Here is a 21613-nt window from a genome sequence, read left to right as displayed (position 1 = left end):
CGACCGACTTCTTTTGCCTATATATGCCTATGTACCCTAAAACCATCGAATATCAAGATAGATCGGGAGTTCCGCCACTGCAAGCCTCTGTAGCCACCAAAAACCTCTCGGAAGTCCATTCCGGCACCCTGCCGGAGGGGGAACCCATCACCGGTGGCCATCTTCATCATCCCGGTGCTCTCCGTGATGACGATGGAGTAGTTCACCCTCGGGGCTGAGGGTATGTACCAGTAGCTATGTGTTTGATCTCTCTCTCTCTCTCTCGTGTTCTCTCTATGGCACGATCTTGATGTATCGCGAGCTTTGCTATTATAGTTGGATCTTATGATGTTTCTCCCCCTCTACTCTCTTGTGATGAATTGAGTTTCCCTCTTGAAGTTATCTTATTGGATTGAGTCTTTATTAGAGAACACTTGATGTATGTCTTGCCGTGTTTATCTGTGGTGACAATGGGATATCACGTGCCACTTGATGTATGTTTTGGTGACCAACTTGCGGGTTCCGCCCATGAACCTATGCATAGGGGTTGGCACACGTTTTCTTGACTCTCTGGTAGAAACTTTGGGGCACTCTTTGAAGTACTTTGTGTTGGTTGGATGAATTTGAGATTGTGTGACGCATATCGTATAATCATGCCCACGGATACTTGAGGTGACAATGGAGTATCTAGGTGACATTAGGGTTTTGGTTGATTTGTGTCTTAAGGTGTTATTCTAGTACGAAGTCTTTAATAGATCGATCCGAAAGAATAACTTTGAGGTGGTTTCGTACCCTACCATAATCTCTATGTTTGTTCTCCGCTATTAGTGGCTTTGGAGTGACTCTTTGTTGCATGTTGAGGGATTGTTATATGATATATCTATGTTATTATTGTTGAGAGAACTTGCACTAGTGAAAGTATGAACCCTAGGCCTTGTTTCCTATCATTGCAATACTGTTTACGTTCACTTTTATCATTAGTTACCTTGCTGTTTTTATAATTTCATATTACAAATACCATTATCTACCATCCATATTGCACTTGTATCACCATCTCTTCGCCGAACTAGTGCATCTATACAATTTACCATTGTATTGGGTGTGTTGGGGACACAAGAGACCCTTTGTTATTTGGTTGCAGCGTTGTTTGAGAGAGACCATCTTCATCCTACGCCTCCCACGGATTGATAAACCTTAGGTCATCCACTTGAGGGAAATTTGCTACTGTCCTACAAACCTGTGCACTTGCAGGCCCAACAATGTCTACAAGAAGAAGGTTGTGTAGTAGACATCAAGCTCTTTTCTGGCGCCGTTGCCGGGGAGGTGAGTGCTTGAAGGTATATCTTTAGATCTTGCAATTGAATCTTTTTGTTTCTTGTTTTATCACTAGTTTAGTTTATAAAAGAAAACTTCCAAAAAATGGAATTGAGTTTGTCTCATACGCTTCATCTTTTTAACATATTTCGTGAGAATGATGGAAAGGAAAATTGTGCTCAAGTGCTTGAAGAAGAATGCATTCAAATGTTTGGTACTAGATCTTTGTGTGATGAGCATGATTGCAATGTTGTTAGTATGAATTCCTTGAATATCCATGATGCTAATGATATGCAAAGCCACAAGCTTGGGGAAGCTATGTTTGATGAATATGATATATTTTGTCCCCCAAGCTTTGATGAGCAAATTTATTTTGATGATAGCATGCCTCCTATTTATGATGATTATATTGATGAAAGTGGGTTTGGAAGAGTGTCAACTTTAGGAATTAGTGATCCCATTATTTTGGAGGATGTTGAATCTTATTGTGATGAATATGAAAGTGGATTTTGAAGAGTATCAACTTTATTTCGTGATTCCACTATCTTGGGAGAGGTTTCAATCGACTATGATGAGAACGAAGTTGCTACTTATGATGATTATTGTGATGAAACTTATGCTATCAAAATTAGTGATGATTATATTTATAAATCTTGTCATGATTACCCTTTTTCTTAACATTACTCTTTTAATGTGGAAACAATTTTTAGTGTTCAAGTCTCTTATGATACTCCCACTATTCCGAATGAGAAGAACTTTGCTTATGTGGAGAGTAGTAAATTTTCTATGCTTGTAGATCATGAAAAGAATGCTTTAGGTTTTGGTTATATTGTTGAATTCATTCATCATGCTACGGAAAATTATTATGAGGGAGTAATATATGCTTGTAGGAATTGCAATAATGTCAAGTTTCCCCTCTATGTGTTGAAAATTTTGAAGCTATGCTTGTTTTACCATCCTATGCTAGTTGATTATTGTTCCCATAAGTTATTTGCTCACAAAATCCCTATGCATAGGAAGTGGGATAGAGTTAAATGTGCTAGTCATATGCTTCATTATGCTCCTGTTGTCTTTCAATTCTTATCTTTTATGTGAGCATCATTGTCATCATCATGCCTAGCTAGAAAGGCATCAAAGAAAAGCGCTTGTTGGCAGACAACTCAATATTTATACTTACTGTTTTTGTGTGAAAACATGATTATGCTACTGTATTAATCACGTTTTATAGCTTTTGTTTCAATAAAGTGTCAAGTAAGACCTTTAGGATAGCTTACGGTGATAGTTGTGTTGATCCTGCTGAGAATCAGAAACTTTTGCACCGAGTAAATTCATTTTATAAATTCACAGAAACGTGATATTGATCTGATTCTTTTTGCTATGGATTGGTACACAAATTCCGTAGGACTTCCTAATTTGGTACGATTTTTGGAGTTCCAGAAGTATACGTTTAATACAGATTACTACAGACTGTTCTGTTTTTGACAGATTCTGTTTTCTATGTGTTGTTTGCTTATTTTGATGAATCTATGAGTAGTATCGGAGGGTTTGAACCATAGATAAGTTGGAGTACAGTAGATATTACACCAATATGAATTTAGAATGAGTTCATTACAATACCTAAGTGGTGGTTTTATTTTCTTATACTAAAGGAGCTTACGAGTTTTCTGTTGAGTTTTGTGTTGTGGAGTTTTCAAGTTTTGGGTAAAGATTCGATGGATTATGGAATAAGGAGTGGCAAGAGCCTAAGATTGGCGATTCCCAAGGCACCCCAAGTTAATATTCAAGGACAACCAAGAGCCTAAGCTTGGGGATGCCCCGGATGACATCCCCTCTTTCGTCTTCGTTCATCGGTAACTTTACTTGGAGCTATATTTTTATTCACCACATGATATGTGTTTTGCTTGGAGTGTCATTTTATTTTGTTTGTATTTGCTTGATGTTGTTTAGATTAATGTTTTGCATCTTTATTTTCAATAAAAATGTCAAGGATAGCCTTTGCCATGCTTATTTTGCTAGTATACATGTTGCTGTTTGAAAACAGAAAGTTTACCGCTGTTGCGAAAATTCCCTAGAAAAGTCAGAGAGTGGTATAATGTTGAAACCTTTTGCATAATGAGATCTGATAAATTTACTACAGTGGGAATTTTATTTCATAATTCTTGGAGTTAGGGAAGTATGATAAATCTTGCATTCTTTACAGACTGTACTGTTTTGGCAGATTACTGTTCTGTTTGCATTGTTTGCATATGTTTGCTTGTTTAATGATTCTATTTGAGGATAGGAGTATTAAATATGCAGAGGAATTTAGTATTCAATGTTGAATAATAATTTTAGTGATTTGTTACAGTAGGAAATGATAAGGTTTTGCATTGGTTTATACTAACCTATCTCACAAGTTCTTGTTGAGTTTGTTGTGGATGAAGCCTTTAAGAAAAAGAGACACCATGATATGAGAGGAACTAAGGAGACACAAAAGTTCAAGCTTGGGGATGCCCAAGGCACCCCAAGATAATATTCCAAGAAGTCTCAAGCATATAAGCTTGGGAATGCCCCGGTAGGCATCCCACCTTTCTTCTTCAACAACTATCAGTTAGTATCGGTTGAGCCTAAGTTTTTGCTTCTTCACATGAGTTGTGCTATCCTTGAAATGTCATTTTGTTTTGTTTTGCTTGCTGTTTGAATACAATACCAAGATCTGAAATTCCTTAATGTTAGAGAGTCTTCACTTAGTTGCACAATTATTCAACTACTCATTGATCTTCACTTATACCTTTCGGAGTAGTTTGTCATTTGCTCTAGTGCATCATTTATATCTTTTAGAGCACGGCGGTGGTTATATTTTGTAGAAATTGCTAGTCTATCATGCTTCACTTATATATTCTTGAGAGTCTTTTAGAATAGCATGGTATTTGCTATGGTTATAAAATTGGTCCTAGAATGGTGAGCATCCAAGTTGGGTATAATAAAAACTATCATAGGAAGTGAATTGGATGCTATGATCAATTTGATGCTTAATAATTGTTTTGATATATAAAGGTAGTAATGTTAGGGTCATTCTAGTGGATAATTATGAAATTGAGAAATACTTTTGTTGAAGTTGTCAAGTCCCGTAGCATGCACGTATGGTAAAAGTTGTGTGACAAATTTGTTGCATGAGGTGCTCTTTTGATTGTCTTCCTTATGAGTGGCAGTCGGGGACGAGCGATGGTCTTTTCCTACCGATCTATCCCTCTTGGGGCATGCGTAGTAGTACTTTGCTTCGAGGGCTAAGTAGACTTTTGCAATAAGTATATGAGTTCTTTATGACTAATGTGAGTCCATGGATATACGCACACTCACCCTTCCACTTTGCTAGACTCTATTATATCATGTAACTTTCGCCGGTATTGCACCCATTATTTACCTTCCTAAAAATAGCCACCATACCTACCTATTATGGCATTCCCATAGCCATTCCGAGATATATTTCCATGCAACTTTCCACCGTTCCGTTTATTATGACATGTTCCATCATTGTCATATTGCTCTTTGCATGATCATGTAGTTGACATTGTATTTGTGGCAAGGCCACCTTCATAATTTTCATACATGTCGCTCTTGATTCATTGCATATCCCGGTACACCGCCAGAGGCATTCATATAGAGTCGTATCTTGTTCTAGCTTTGAGTTGTAATTCTTGAGTTGTAAATCCATAAAAGTGTGATGATCTTCATTATTAAAGCATTGTCCTAGTGAGGAAAGGATGATGAAGGCTATGATTCCCCCACAAGTCGGGATGAGACTTCGGACTTTACAAAAAGAAAAAAATGAGAAAAGAAAAAAAAGAAAAAGGCCAAAAAGAAAAAAAAAGAAAGGCCAAAGAAAAAAAAGAGAGAGAAAAAGAAAAAAAAGAAAAAAAGGAAAAAAAATAAAATGAGAGAAAAAGAGAGAAGGGACAATGCTACTATCTCTTTTTCCACACTTGTGCTTCAAAGTAGCACCATGATCTTCAGGATAGAGAGTCTCCTATGTTGTCACCTTCATATACTAAGTGGGAATTTTTCATTATAGAACTTGGCTTGTATATTCCAATGATGGGCTTCCTCAAAATGCCCTAGGTCTTCCTGAGCAAGCAAGTTGGATGCACACCCACTTAGTTTCTTTTGTTGAGCTTTCATATATTTATAGCTCTAGTGCATCCATTGCATGGCAATCCCTACTCACTCACATTGATATCAATTAATGGGCATCTCTATATAGCATGTTAATATGCCTAGTTGATGTGAGACTATATTCTCCCTTTTTGTCCTCACAACGACCACCATATACCACCATAGTGCTATGTCCATGGCTTGCGCTCATGTATTGCATAAGAGTTGAAAAAGATGAAGCACGTTAAAAAGAATGAAACAATTGCTTGGCTCGTCATCGGGGTTGTGCATGATGGGAGTATTTTGTGTAATGAAAATGAAGCATGGCCTAACTATATGATTTTGTAGGGATAAGCTTTCTTTGGCTATGCTATTTTGATAGGGCATGATTATTTGTTAGTATGCTTTGAATCATTATTATTTTTATGTTTTATAAGCTTTTATTTTGAATCATTTGGATCTGAACATTCATGCCACAATAAAGAAAATTACATTGAGAATTATGCTAGGTAGCATTCCACATCAAAAATTCTGTTTTTATCATTTACCTACTCGAGGACGAGCAGGAATTAAGCTGGGGATGCTTGATATGTCTCCAACGTATCTATAATTTTTTATTGTTCCATGTTATTATATTACCCCTTTTGGATGTTTATGGGCTTTATTTTACACATTTATATCATTTTTGGGACTAACCTACTAATCGGAGGCCCAGCCCATATTGTTGTTTTATTGCCTGTTTCAGTATTTCGAAGAAAAGGAATATCAAACGGAGTCCAAAAGGAATGAAACCTTCGGCAACGTGATTTTTTGGAAGATTATCATCCTGGACACTTGGAGTCCATGTCAGAAGATACTCTAGGAGCCCAGGAGATAGGGGGGCGCCCCCCCCCCTATAGGGCACGCCCCCTGTCTCGTGGACCCCTCGAGTACCCCCCGACCGACTTCTTTTGCCTATATATGCCTACGTACCCTAAAACCATCGAATATCAAGATAGATCGGGAGTTCCGCCGCCGCAAGCCTCTATAGCCACCAAAAACCTCTCGGGAGTCCATTCCGGCACCCTGCCGGAGGGGGAACCCATCACCGGTGGCCATCTTCATCATCTCGGCGCTCTCCATGACGAGGAGGGAGTAGTTCACCCTCGGGGCTGAGGGTATGTACCAGTAGCTATGTTTTTGATCTCTCTCTCTCTCGTGTTCTCTCTATGGCACGATCTTGATGTATCGCGAGCTTTGCTATTATAGTTGGATCTTATGATGTTTCTCCCCCTCTACTCTCTTGTGATGAATTGAGTTTCCCTCTTGAAGTTATCTTATTGGATTGAGTCTTTATTTGAGAACACTTGATGTATCTCTTGCCGTGTTTATCTGTGGTGACAATGGGATATCACGTGGCACTTGATGTATGTTTTGGTGACCAACTTGCGGGTTCCGCCCGTGAACCTATGCATAGGGGTTGGCACACGTTTTCTTGACTCTCCGGTAGAAACTTTGGGGCACTCTTTGAAGTACTTTGTGTTGGTTGGATGAATTTGAGATTGCGTGATGCATATCGTATAATCATGCCCACGGATACTTGAGGTGACAATGGAGTATCTATGTGACATTAGGGTTTTGGTTGATTTGTGTCTTAAGGTGTTATTCTAGTACGAACTCTTTAATAGATCGATCCGAAAGAATAACTTTGAGGTGGTTTCGTACCCTACCAGAATCTCTATGTTTGTTCTCCGTTATTAGTGGCTTTGGAGTGACTCTTTGTTGCATGTTGAGGGATTGTTATATGATCTATCTATGTTATTATTGTTGAGAGGACTTGTACTAGTGAAAGTATGAAACCTAGGCCTTGTTTCCTATCATTGCAATACCGTTTGCGCTCACTTTTATCATTAGTTACCTTGCTGTTTTTATAATTTTAGATTACAAATACCTTTATATACCATCCATATTGCACTTGTATCACCATCTCTTCGCCGAACTAGTGCATCTATACAATTTACCATTGTATTGGGTGTGTTGGGGACACAAGAGACTCTTTGTTATTTGGTTGCAGGGTTGTTTGAGAGAGACCATCTTCATCCTACGCCTCCCACGGATTGATAAACCTTAGGTCATCCACTTGAGGGAAATTTGCTACTGTCCTACAAACATGTGCACTTGCAGGCCCAACATTGTCTACAAGAAGAAGGTTTTGTAGTAGACATCACTTTGCAGGGCTCTCCTCCAAGCTTGTCGAAATGCTCGAGGGCGCTGCCGCTGAGGTGGACTCCATCTTGGAGGAGTGCCGCCTGCTCTTTACTGCAGCTGCAAGGTGCGTCTTCAGCCATCTCTACCTCCAGGATCCGGGCTTTAGCTTCGACATGATGATCCGTCCAATTGCTCCTGAGTCCCACCCTGCTGCAGCGGAGGCTGTGAAGAGTCACACGGATGCGCTGCTGAAGAAGTTCTCCTCCATCACCGACACTGAGCCTCCGGCAGTGGAGGCCGGCGGAAGCAACGACGGTGGTAGCAATGTTGACGACGAGCTTCCCATGACCGGAACAGGCAGCCACGACGGCCATGGTGGCAATGGCCCTTCCTCCTAGATTTTACCCTGCGACATTTTATCATGCCTCGTGGAGGCGTAAGACTTTGTTTGGAATTTCCTAACATTTGGTGCCTGTAATAATTGTTCGGACTCCGCGATTTCCTTTTTGTGCCTGGTTTCCTTCTTGTTTGCTTTTGTGCTCTGCGCCGGCAGGGCCCAGCCCCGCGTGTACCTTGACCGCCGTTGGGGTGTCCGAATCACCAGGACAACACCAAGGGGCGAGGGGCTACATGACTAGCAAGTCCCCTAAGTCGCGGTGATCAGGGGTTCCCCTTGACGTGCAAGCAGCCCTCATGAAGGAAACGTGGATGCTAGGGCGTACCCCTTCATACTCTGCATCGACAGGGCCCAGCCCCGCGCATACCTCGATCGCTGTTGAGGCGTTCGGATTGTTGGGATGACACCAAGGGGGGAGAGGCTACGTGACTAGTGAGGCCCCTAAGTCACGGTGCTTAGGGGTCCCCCTTAACGTATGAGCAGCCCTTGTGAAAGGAACGTGGGTGGCAGCAAGGTTAATCCAGAGTCCTCCATACCTTTCCGCGCCAGCTTTCGTCTAGGAGGGATGCGAGAAGACCAGATACTAGGGTCCTGGTGAGGTGGCATGTGCCAGGCCTGGCCTGAGTGTAGCCCCCGTGTGTAGCCCCCTCGCGCCCACCTCGCAGGGGAAAGCTGCGTGACGTGGCCGATTGAAGAGTTGAAAGGCTATCCTAAGGTTGGTGCAGCCCCCTGAGGTGCCCTCAGTTGTTTATCCACTAGCACAGAGCATGGGGCTTCCACTAGGCGTGGGCATAGCCGCTCCTCGACCGTGTCGTCCGCCAGCGTGGAGCATGGGGCTCCCACTTGAGTGTGGGAATAGTCGCTCCTCGACCGTGTCGTTCGCTAGCATGGAGCATGGGGCTTCCACTGGGGCGTGGGAAGGGAGCTCTGTGTTAGAGTCTCTGGGCGTGTACAGCCCAATTTCGTTCATACGCGTGACTGGCATGGCAAAACTGGAGGAGGTGTATCTGGGCACCCTTGAGCCAGCGCGGGATGCACGGGGCCCTACCTCAAGGCAGGTAGCGCCTGAATTTTCTGTTATGGGGCGCATTTACCAAAACTTGTGTGATGGGGGAGTAACATGCACCAAATGGATATCCGGAGGCCATCGCATGAGAAGGCCAAACACTAAGGTCCCTAGGAGGTGACGTGAATGGGGCCGGGCCGCCAAACAGAGCTCAGCCATTGGGTTTATCGACACTGCAGGGACGGACCCGAGCACAGACACCATTCCCAGTCTTCTCATGCAACAATCCTGAGGAAAAGCACCCGGCGCACGACTCCCGCGATGGCGAAACGCCAAACTACGGTTGGTATGAACCGTGATGCGCGCCCTTACTCATATACTCATGATTAGCTCATGCGAGAACAAGGCGCCAAGGAGCCCGGGAGGTGACGTGCATGGGAGTTGGCCCGCGAGACAGAGCTTGATCACTTGGACTTAACAACGCTGCAGAGACAGACCCGAGCACAGACATCATGCCAGTCCTTAATCATGAGGCGGTCACGGGCAGAGTTGTGAGGGCGCAACGACATTCATGGTGACGAAGCACTGGGCATGCAGTCTGAAATACTTAGGAAATTCATAGATGGCAGAGCCAGTTCTGATACATGCGCAAAACGATACAGCTGCAAAGGCATGCCCTAACAGCTTGAGGATAATGCAGCCCAAGGGGCGCCCTCAACTAAAAAAACCCAAAAAGTCACCTGGCACTGGTGTTATAGAAGCGTCGAGGTAGCTGAAGACGTGTGTCGTGGACATTGCTCCTCATGAGCTGGGCAGCTCCGGAGGCCTGGGAAGCTTACGAGGCCCGAGGGGCTCGCGAGGATCCGGGACCTCCAGAGACATGATCGTCAAGTGCCTGGCCTCGTGGAACGCCATAGCACATTGTGCGAGGTGCTGTTACAAGGCGCCCATGTTTAGCAGGCCAAACGGCATGCGGACATAGTTGCAGGGGTAGCCCCCACTCCGAACAACATGGGACGGCCACAAGAGGTCATGCAAAGCGTCCCTGTTGAGGACCGAGATGTTGACGCGGACGCGTAGCTCGTCGCCTACATCAGAGGGTGCAGCTGCACCGGCTAGTGCAGGGCGACGCTCGCCATGCATGGCTCGCGCCTCCTGAAGCTCCTCAGTCGCCTTGATGATGAACTCTCATGCGCCTGGCGCCTTGCTCCTTGCTTGTGGGGGCGCACGTCGAAGCACGCCTCCAAGTGGTGCCTGATAGCCTCGCTCGTGGTGCTGGTCAGGTCATAGGCTCTCCAAATGGAAGCCCCCGAGCCCGTCCTGGGGGAGGCGTCGGGTGCACCTTCCTATGCAGGGGGGAGAGGTGCCCCAGTAGCGGGCGCGGAACCTCAGGCCCCGCCAACGGGCGTCCCGGCCTCCTGACGACTCTTGGGGAGGAGCTTCTTGTTCTTCTTGGGGGTGGCCTCGGGAGGCAGGATGCTTCCCTCGTCATCCGAGTTTTCAGCTGCCGTAGCCTGGTAGGTGCGCTCCAGAGAGCAGACTGTGTCCTTCTCATCGCAGGCGACCGTGATGATGTTGATGCACCTGGCATCTTGAGGACGTTGTAGCCATGGTGAGTCACCGCCATGAACTTGGCGAGGGCCGGATACCCGAGGATGGCATTGTACGGGAGGCCGATGTGGGCGATGTCGAAGTCGATGAGCTCAATGTGGTAGTTTTCACGCTTGCCGAAGGTGACTGGGAGGCGTACCTGCCCCAGGGGGATAGTGGAGCCGTCGGCCACCCCAGAGAAAGGCTTGGTTGGCATGAGTTGATCATAGGGCACCTGAAGCATCTCGAACGTCTCGACAGAGAGGACATTCAGCCCAGCGCCACCGTCGATGAGGGTCTTGGTGACAAGGACATTGCTGATGGTGGGCGTGTAGAGCATGGGGAGCACGCCAGCAGTGGCCACGCACTTGAGGTGATCCTTGGAGTCGAAGGTAATGGCGTACTGCGACCACCTGATGGGACGCGCGGCCTCGAGCTTGGGTCGCGTTCACCTCGCGTGAGAACTGCTTGAAGATGTGGTTGGAGGCACGGGCCTGAGCTCCGCCCAAGATGCATGCAATCGCACAGGGTTCCTTGAAGCCCCCAGCCCCCTCGTCCTGGTGGTTGTCGTCATTCCTCCTTGGCAGTGGCGATAGCGGTGGAACGTCGATGTTTCCCTGAGGACGAGCCTCGCGAGGTTGGTCGCGCCAAGGGCCCTCACAAGTCTCATCATGTCAGCGATCATCGTGAGGCTGGTCGCGCCAGCCCTGGCGAGAGTTGCAGTCATCATAGTGGCCTCTGCCAAGGCCACCTCCATGGCCGTAGTCATGTTGCCGCGCTCGGGGTGATGGTCGATGCACCCGCCGCGGAGCGCCCTAAGCTCCTGGCAGTCGTTGGTGTTGTGGGTGTGAGTGTTGTGGTAGACACCGAATGTGCGGTTGCCCCAGGGAGGCTCATCATGGTCGCAGTCGCGCTTCAGCTCGGGCTCCGCCGCCAGCACGGCGGGGCCCTTGCACTTCGCCTCCTTAGCCTTGGCCTTCTTGTCTTCGAGGTCAGCCTCTGGAAACTCGAGGAGGGAGAGGCGACCCTCCTCAGCCCTTGCGCACTTGTTCGCTCGGTTAAACATCTCTAGGGACGAACACAAGTCATCATGGATGGAAAGCTCGTCTTTCATCTTGACGTCCCTGACACCGTCAGTGAACGCCGAGATGATGGCCTCATCCGATGCCTCCGGGATCTTGAGGCGTACGCTCGTGAAGCATTGTATGTAGTTGTGCAGGGTCTCACCTGGCTACTTACGCGCCACAGGTCATTCACAGCTGGAGCACGGTCACGGGTGCCTTGGAAGTTGGCAATGAAGCGCTTGCGAAGCTCGTCCCAAGAGGAGATAGATCCCTCTGGGAGGTTAAGGAGCTAGGAGCGTGCGCCATCCTTGAGGTCCATGGGGAACCAGTCGACCATGACCTTGTCGTCACCATTCGCCGCCTCGATGCTCAGTGTGTAGAGCTAGAGGAAATCCGCGTGGTCGGGGGTGCCGCCCTAGCATGGAGGTAGGTCCGGTTTGAACTTGTCAGGCCAGATGACGTGCACAGCTCCGGGGTGAAGGCACGGCAGCCCGCCACACTAATGTGCACAACACGCGCATGGGGAACTCGATCTTGACATCCGCGCACCATTGCCTCTAGCGGAGCCTGGTCTTGATGTTGGCGTGGTGGTGCGGGGAGCGCGCATGCATCACCTTGTGTTTGCTACACCACCTGGTAGCTCGCCTCATCCCGTGACGGCGCCAGCGCTACCTATGGCGGGTCGCATGGGGGCGTTTCACGCCTGGGCTCGAGGTCGACACCACGGAGAGGAGGAGGAGGCGCGGCATGAGCCACGTCGCCCACCTGGGAGGGCGAGGGCTGGAGCGAGTGGGATGGCGTCGGGACCTGTTCGGTGGCATTGACGAGCTCGGCGATGCAACCAAGCCAGTCGCCGTAGCGATCGATGGAGGGACGGTAGCACAGCAGCTCGCATGTCATGAGCAGCACAGCCTGCATGTTCTGCGGCCCGCGACGAGCATGGGAGGATGACGCCGTGGCGGGAGTGAGGGACGAAGTAGCGGTGTGGCCATCGCGCCGCATGGATGGTGGCAGCGACGAGTCCTACTGCTCATGAGCAGCAGGGTCGGTGTCAGTGCTAGCCGCATGGGAGGCGGAGCTGCGTGGGGTGCCGCAGCCAACGGGCCCCGTTTGGGCAATGCAAGCAGCCCAGCCCTCGGCGCGTACTCTGTGGGCGTCGGCCATGGGAGCGACGAAGTGGAGATGAAGCAAATCTGGAATGAGGATTCCGACACGCCCCTACCTGGCATGCCAAATGTCGGATTCAGGGCTCCGTAGACCCTAGAAGGTTCCAACTCTGGGGCGTGTGCGAAGATCTCAACCAGCTCAAGTCCCAAGCTCGCCACCCCACATCCTAGCTACGTCGAGTTTGTGCGAGCGGGGAAGGAGAAGAACACGGCAGTTTACCCAGGTTCGGGCCACCTTGCAGTGTAAGACCCTACTCCTGCTTTGTGGTGGATTGGCCTCACGAGGAGGCTGAGGATGAGCTAGTAAAGTGGATGAGCTGCCTCGCGAGGGCTCTGGTGGTGAGGATGGAATCGATCCAATCCCTTTCTATGGTGGTGGCTAACCTATATTTATAGTGGCCTTGGTCCTCTTCCCTCAAAACTTAGCCGGGAAGGGATCCCACAACGGCCAGTTTGAAAGGGGACAAGAAGTACATCTAATCCTGATGAACGGTGATCTTTGCCTGCAAAGCTTCTGTCCATGACGCAATGGTGGGATCGGTGATGGCATATGTCCTACCAAGCTCGTGGTCTTGATCCTGTTGTGCTGGAATGGAAACCTTTAGGGCCTTCCTCGGGAACCTGCACCCATCCTTGCCCCCTTAGCACCGAAAGGGAAACTGTCTCCTTTGCGTCCGCTGGCGCCCTCTTGGCCATGGTCACCATGGCTCACGTCATTGCAGCCTCATGAGGATGGGTACCTGCATAGAAATCTCCACCCCTCGGGATGCAACTTGGAGAGGCCACCCCTCTGTAGGTCTTGATGCCACCCTCCTTGCAAGGCTGGGTGCCCCCATGAGGGTCTTGTCTTGGAGGGTCTTGCAGCTGGGCCGCACCGGGCTGTCGACGGGCCCACACACTGGCCCACAGCCAGGCAAGGCTAGGTACCCCCGAACCCAGTACACCAACAGTAGCGAAGGAGTCGGTTCAGTTAGCAGTGAAGGAATCTCTCTAGTTCAGTTAGCAGCGAAGGGATCGATCAGCTTGAGTACGTAACTAGTGTGATTGCTCGGGTTCAGTAAGCCAATGCCTCACTCGGGTTCAGTTAGCGAATGCCTCGCACACACGCGTGTACGAGTGAGAAATGCGCAAACCACACTACATCGTTCGGCCCCGACCACCCACCGTAACCGGAAACTCCCTGAAATTTTCCTCGCCCTCACTTCTACCACAATTTTTTACGTCACGGACAACCCAAAGAATGTCATGCGGGTGCGTCTCTGGACTGCCCAAGATGAAAAGCCCATTTTCTGTCATGATTTTTTCTCATAGAAGTAGGAGCTCAGCACATATATGATGATACATGTTTTTGTCACAATTATCATCATAGAAGTGTCATAACCATGATGGTAAAAGTTTTCATTAGGGCCATAATGTCACGTATGTGCCTTTTTTGTAGTGAACCCCCACGCAATACATGAGTGCAAGCCATGGATATAGCACTATGTGGGTGGAATAGAATGCGGTGGTAGAGATTAATATGGAGAAGAAAAAAAGAAAGAATGTCTCACATCAACATAACTAGTCAACGGGCTATCGAGATGCCCATCAATTGATGTCAATGCGAGGAGTAGGGATCGCCATGCAACGGATGCACTAAGAGCTATAAGTGTATGAAATCTCAAACTGAAAACTAAGTGGGTGTGCATCCAACTTGCTTGCTCTAGAAGACCTCGGGCATTTGAGGAAGCCCATCATCACAATATACAATCCAAGTTCTATAATGAAAAATCCCCACTAGTATATGAAAGTGACAACATAGGAGACTCTCCATATGAAAAAGATGTTGCTACTTTGAAGCACATGTGTGGAAAAGGATAGTAACATTACCCTTCTCTCTTTTTCTCTTATTTTTTGTTTTCTCTTTTTTTGTCTGGCTCTTTTTTGTCTCTTTTTTATTGGTCTACTTTTGACCTCTTTTTATTTTATTTTATTTCCTCACTTGGACAATGCTCTAATAATGATGATCATCACACTTCTATTTACTTACAAGTCAATTTTACAACTCGATAAAACTGAAACGTATGACTCTATATGAATGCCTCTGGTAGTGTACCAGGATGTGCAATGATACTATCATAACATGTATGATAATGATGAACGGTGGGTGAGGCACAAATACTATGTCAGCTATATGATCATGCAAAGCAATATGACAATGAAGGTGTATGTCATAATAAGGAATGATGGATGTTGCATGGCAATAAATCTCGGAATGGCTATGGAAATGCCATAATAGGTAGGTATGGTGGCTGTTTTGAGGAAGATATAAGGAGGCTTATGTGTGATAGAGCATATCATATCATGGGGTTTGGATGCACTGGCGAAGTTTGCACCAACTCTCAAGGTGAGAAAGGATAATGCACGGTACCGAAGAGGCTAGCAAATTGTGGAAAGGTGAGAGTGCGTATAATCCATGGACTCATATTAGTCATAAAGTGTGGCATCCCGGCTCAGAGAAACCGGAACGCCCCGTATTCCAGCCCAGAGATCGAGATGAAGTCTTCAGGAATACGACACTTCTTAGCATTGAACAAACCAGCTCTCTATTACACCACGAATATGAATACAAGGTATCCGATATTACGGTGAATAACACCGGCACGGCAACACTACGCCAACCACAGTTGCTCTATGCAAGCAGCATAACAACTAGAGGCAGCGGAATCTCTACTGGCATCAGAAGAACTATTGGCAGCGGAACAACGAACGGCGATGATGGACTCCAATCCGCAGGGACTCTGGCTGGAACGTTTATCCTAGCTCGCGAACACAGGAACCACACCAAACAAGCAAGCAATCCGGGCATAACCTGCAAACTGGCATGACATGCCAAGTCAGTACATTGAATGTACTTGCAACCTCACAATAACCAAAAGTTGTCAAGACAAACAACAGCATGACATTAGCAGGTTAAAACAATCATGAACATGATACTAGTAAAACAACATGGCATGCACACTGAACATGATACAATTTTAACATGGCACGATCATATGAACATGATGATACTATATGCAACAGGTTGACATAATCATGCACCAACTTACTCTGCTCGGGTTACCTTGTAACCAAAACATGCATTACTTACCATCATGGACATCACACGATCATCTCCGGATCAAATCAAGCTTAGTATAACAATATCGTAGTAATCATTACATGACCACAAGGAGCTTGACCTTTACCCGTGATTCACGCATAACACCACAAATATCCAGCAACTCGGTATCCTTGATACCACGGTGATCCTCTCACGACCACATAAAGATCAACCAACTTCTCTTACCATCGAACCAGGGTTGTTATTAAACACATCATTATTATTGCTGTTGACCCATAGTGTGACCAACTTTGAACTGGGCCCATATCCGCGGGTGCGGCTATCGATAAATTTAAACACACACTCTACAAACGTTAGCACACTATACCCACACCACGGAACCCATGGCCTCGCACTCCCATTTAGGTGGACCAATGGCATTCTACTGCTATGACACTCTCCCAGCCACTCCGACCAACTCCCCTCTAGGCTAAGTCTTGGGTGGCCCCGTCCCAACCAAAGGCATCAACGGCCACCGTCGTGAAAAAATAAACGGTCCCAAACGGGGACATGAGCTCAAAACCAAACATGGGCACACAAGGTTTATGCCGTCTTACCCGGCCAAGGTAGCGCCCGCGCATAAACTTCCCTCGTTGGAGGCACCGGCGAGAGGCATGACAATAGACCCAGTTAGGACCTTTCCCACAAAAGGCAAATGTGGTTGCACTGGTCGGCTCGATTCAGTGGCACCATGACTCAGCCAACAGATGTTCAAGTTCAACTAATTTTGGTTAAACTTGAATGCAATAAGCCGAGTCATATTAAAATAACATGATGCAACTACATTGTATGACCATGATATCATAAGCATGGAGGTGCAACATAATCATCGAGCATAACCACAATGAAGCATATATCCAAATGAGCATTGCATACTAACGAGCATGAATAACACAAGCATAACTCTACTATAAGCATAGCATGACCACTAGCATCATGAATAAATACCATGCAAGACATAGCAAGAACAATACCAAGTAAGCACTTACCCAACTAACAGCAAAGGAACAATGCATATCAACGGTACTCGATAACCGACACTAGTCATGCACCGAAGAACATAATCAACCCACATGTAATACTACCAATCATATCAATATGAAATTAATACTAGCATGTAGAACATGATAACAGAGTGCAAGAAAACATAGCATGCCGGTAAACATCGATCCATAAGCATACCCAAAATAACGACAGTGGTAGCAAAACAAACACACAATTATTAAAGATTCAAGTTGAAAACCAATGGTACTGCATGGCTATCATGCAAATGGTGGTTGTGGCTTGCCTGGGGGTGACAGAGACTCCGGGAAGAATTGTAGTTAAGCCGCGGAAATGAAACGCCAGACGGTTCTCTCTCGGAGGGGGCTGATTAGAGGCAAGGGAAAAATGGTCATTTTCACTATGGGACCACCTAGTGAAAATGTAACCAACAGAAAGAGCTCGATGATATGAAGACGTGAGAGTTGGTTTCACCTCGATCGGAGTTACGGGCAAAAAGCTGTGAGGGGTTGAAGTTCAGGGACTAACGTGTGAAAAAATTATCACCAACGAGTCCCTGGGTTGAAAAACAGAAAGCGCCTTCAGCCAAATACGTTTTCTGAAAAGGAAAACGCATTATGAGTTGTAGTTATAGGAAATACGCTTTCCAGAAGGGAAAGCGCATTTTGGATAAGAAAATGAGAGAATACGCTTTCACAAAGAGAAAACGTATTTCCAAAAATGAGCGGGCCCGGCGAGCGGGCCCGGGGCTAGGGTCACTTACGCGTAGGTCCAGGGGGCAGGGGGCCAGGCTGGCGCTCGTCTTCTTCCTCCTCCCTCTGTATCGATCAAGACAGAGGAGGAAGAGGGGAGGGGCTCGGCGACTGGCCTGGCCGGCTCCAGCCGTCTCTGGCGAGGGCGCGGCCACCGGTGAGCTCGTCGTGGAGCGGCGCGGCCAGTGGTAGCCAAAGGAGAGGTGGGGACAGGACGAGGCAATCGTGCCGGCAAGCGGCAGTGCCGGGCTCCGGTGACGAGCACAGCCAACTCCGGCCACAAACGGACGAACAGAGACCACCAGAGGGTGCGGGGCGTCGAGGCGCACCCGTTTAGAGGCCAAGGGGGCACTTGGGAGGGGTGGAACAGAGGGGAGGGGCGGTGCTAGGAGGCTACAGAGGCGGCGGTGGTGGTGATGGTTTTCGGAGCTATGACCAACTCCGGCGACGGGCAAGTGGGTGGGGCGACGCGCGGGGATGAGGGGGAGCTCGTGAACAGGTTGGGATGAGGGGAGAGGGGCTAGGCACGTCGGGGTGGACCAAACTCCGGCGATGGCCGAGACAAGAACGACAAACTCCGGCAAGATGCGGTCGCTCCAGTGATCAAATGAGGCGGGGGATGGAGTGATGAGATGCGGGAGGAGCTTGGGGCCCTATTTATAGGCCCGGGGAGGCCTCGGAGACGCTATAGAGAGCTCCAACTAAGCTCCAATGGAGGACAGGGGAAGCTAGCATCATGGGCACGGCAACGGCGACCACACCGCGGCATCTCAGGGCAGGGCAGCGATGCAGGTCAACGCAGTCGAGCACAGGCGAGCTACGAGACAATGTTTGGCATCGAGACAAGGAGGGAAACGACGGGAACCGGGGCGACAATGTGCCAGAGAACGGTTTTGGTTGATGCACCTCGTGGTCACCGCATGAGCTGGCATACGCAGAGCGTTCTGGCCAAACCGATAATGTCCAGTGCATTTACCTTAGTGCCCTGTGTCTAAACAAAGCAACAAGTCAGTTCAGGGCAAAGAAGAGAAAAGCAGGAACAGCCAAAACATATCAGCAACAACCTGCTTCTGCTGCATAGAGGGGACACACACTTGGCAACGAAGGAACTATTTTGTCTGATGCTTATCACACACTAAGGTGACTTTGATCACCAAAAATCAGCTTAAGAGGATGAGTTTAGAGGGTGGTTGTTGTAGAAAGTGCCAAAATGGCCAGATTTGGGGATGATGAAGTTGCACTCACATGAATAGGCAAGTTGAGCTGAAATTGGGCATGGCCCAATTATTTGAGGATTTGAAGATGCCCAAAAAGTTTCATGCCATTTGGATCAACCAAAATAGCACTTGCTTCACAAAGCATCTCTCTGGCTAGAAACTTGGAAAAATTGCACAGGGCAATTGGAGTAATGGATTGAGCCAAAACTTGCTGGGAGAGTGTTGGTATGGATAGTAAAACGCCCCGGAAAAGTTTCAACTTAAATGAAGCAAGATAAAATATGGTTGCTTCACAAACTAAAAATCTGACCAGAAACTAAGATTTGGAGCTGAGCTCACATAGATGAGTTACATGAGCTCACGTTTGGTGGAGATTGATGATTTGATCATATGAAGGATCTCGCAAAATTTCAACTCCTTTGTATATGCCTAGCTAGTACTTCCTTCACAATGTCTTCCCTTAGACAGGAACTTTGAAAATTTGCTCGGGAATATTTACTAAGCAAATTGAGTTGAATTTTGGCATGGTGCAACGATATGGACAGGAAAAGATGTCCAAGAAGTTTGGGGTCAATTGGGCAAAGATAAATAGCACTTGCTTTGAAAAGTGCCATTTAGGGCAGAATATAAAAAGAATTATTGGAGGATTATTTTTTAACATGGCAATGAAATGTTTTGCCATATTTGAGCAAGATATGACCCAAATAGTTTATGAGAATTATTTGGGAATTTTTGGAGTGACAGAAAGATGGGTTACTTCACAACCTAGGGCAAATAAGATAATTCCTTTAATAGAAAAGGAATATTCCCAATAAGAAGAATACTGGGATTTGGGCTAGGATGAAAATGACAGGGTCTAGGGATGGTTTCGGGGATGACAAGCCATTCTAAAACCGAGGAAGACATGATCTTCCCAAGTTTTGGAACCACATAGCAACAGAAAAGCAATTCAAATCAATAAATTCAAGAAAATCAAAGGAAAAAAGAAAAGGGCAAAATCCAGGGTGTTACTTAAAGAACTCACATACTTATTGCAAAAGTTTATTAGCCCTCGAAGCAAAGTACTACTATGCATGCCCCTAGGGGGAGGTTGGTAGGACTTAACCATCGTGCACCCCCGACCTCCACGCATAGGAAGACACTCAATAATAAATCATGCTCCAACTTCTTAGCATAACGAGAGACTATACGTGCATGCTTCGGGAATCACAAACCTTAACATCAATATTCTTACTAGATGACAACCATTCACTAGTACCTCCCACATATTACCATCTCTATATCACAAACCTATTGCAAGGAATCAAACATATCATATTCAGTGATTGACAAGTTTATGTTGGATTTTATGACTAACCATGTGAATGACCAATTCCTTTTTAACTATGTGAATAGATATAAGTGAAGCATGGGATTTTTCTACAAATAACGATTTTCTATATGTAGAGAAACATGCATCCAAGCTTCAAATGATATAAGTGAAGTACACAAAGCATTCTATAAAGCCATATCAAAAGATATAAGTGAAGTGCAAAGAGCATTCTATAAATCAATCAAGGACTATCTTATACCAGCATGGTGCATTACTAAAATAAAAATAAAAAGCACATGATGCTCCAAGAATTTACGCATATCATGTGAACAAAATGAAGGAAATATGCCCTAGAGGCAATAATAAAGTTATTATTTATTTCCTTAATTCATGATAAATGTTTATTATTCATGCTAGAATTGTATTAACCGGAAACTTAGTACATGTGTGAATACATAGAAAAAACATATAGTCCCTGGTATGCCTCTACTTGACTAGCTCGTTAATCAAAGATGCTTATGTTTCCTAACCATAGACATGTGTTGTCATTTGATGAACGGGATCACATCATTAGGAGAATGATGTGATGGACATGACCCATCCGTTAGCTCAGCATTATGATCGTGTCAGTTTCATTGCTACTACTTTCTTCATGACTTATACAAGTTCCTCAGACTATGAGATTATGCAACTCCCGTATACCAGAGGAACACTTTGTGTGCTACCAAACGTCACAACGTAAATGGGTGATTATAAAGGTGCTCTACAGGTGTCTCCGAAGGTGTTTGTTGGGTTGGCATAGATCGAGATTAGGATTTGTCACTCTGTGTTTAATACTCATCATTATAAGCCTTGCAAGCATTGTGACTAACGAGTTAGTTGCGGGATGAAGTATTACAGAACAAGTAAAGAGACTTGCCGGTAATGAGATTGAACTAGGTATTGAGATACTGATGATTGAATCTCGGGCAAGTAACATACCAGTGAAAAAGGGAACAATGTATGTTGTTATGTGGTTTGACTGATAAAGATCTTCGTAGAATATGTAGGAAACAATATGAGCATCCAAGTTCCGCTATTGGTTATTGACCGGAGACGTGTCTCGGTCATGTCTACATAATTCTCGAACCCGTAGGGTCCACAGCTTAACATTCGATGACGATTGGTATTACGAGTTTATGTGATATGATGTACCAAAGATTGTTCGGAGTCCCGGATGTGATCACGGACATGACGAGGAGTCTCGAAATGGTCAACACATAAAGATTGATATATTGGACGACTATATTCGGACACCAGAAGTGTTCTGGAGAAGTTCGGATAAAACCGGAGTGCCGGAGGGTTACAGGAACCC

The sequence above is a fragment of the Triticum dicoccoides genome, chromosome 2B (assembly GCF_002162155.2).
Source record: "Triticum dicoccoides isolate Atlit2015 ecotype Zavitan chromosome 2B, WEW_v2.0, whole genome shotgun sequence".
NCBI lineage: Eukaryota > Viridiplantae > Streptophyta > Magnoliopsida > Poales > Poaceae > Triticum > Triticum dicoccoides.
This window is presented reverse-complemented; position numbering follows the sequence as displayed.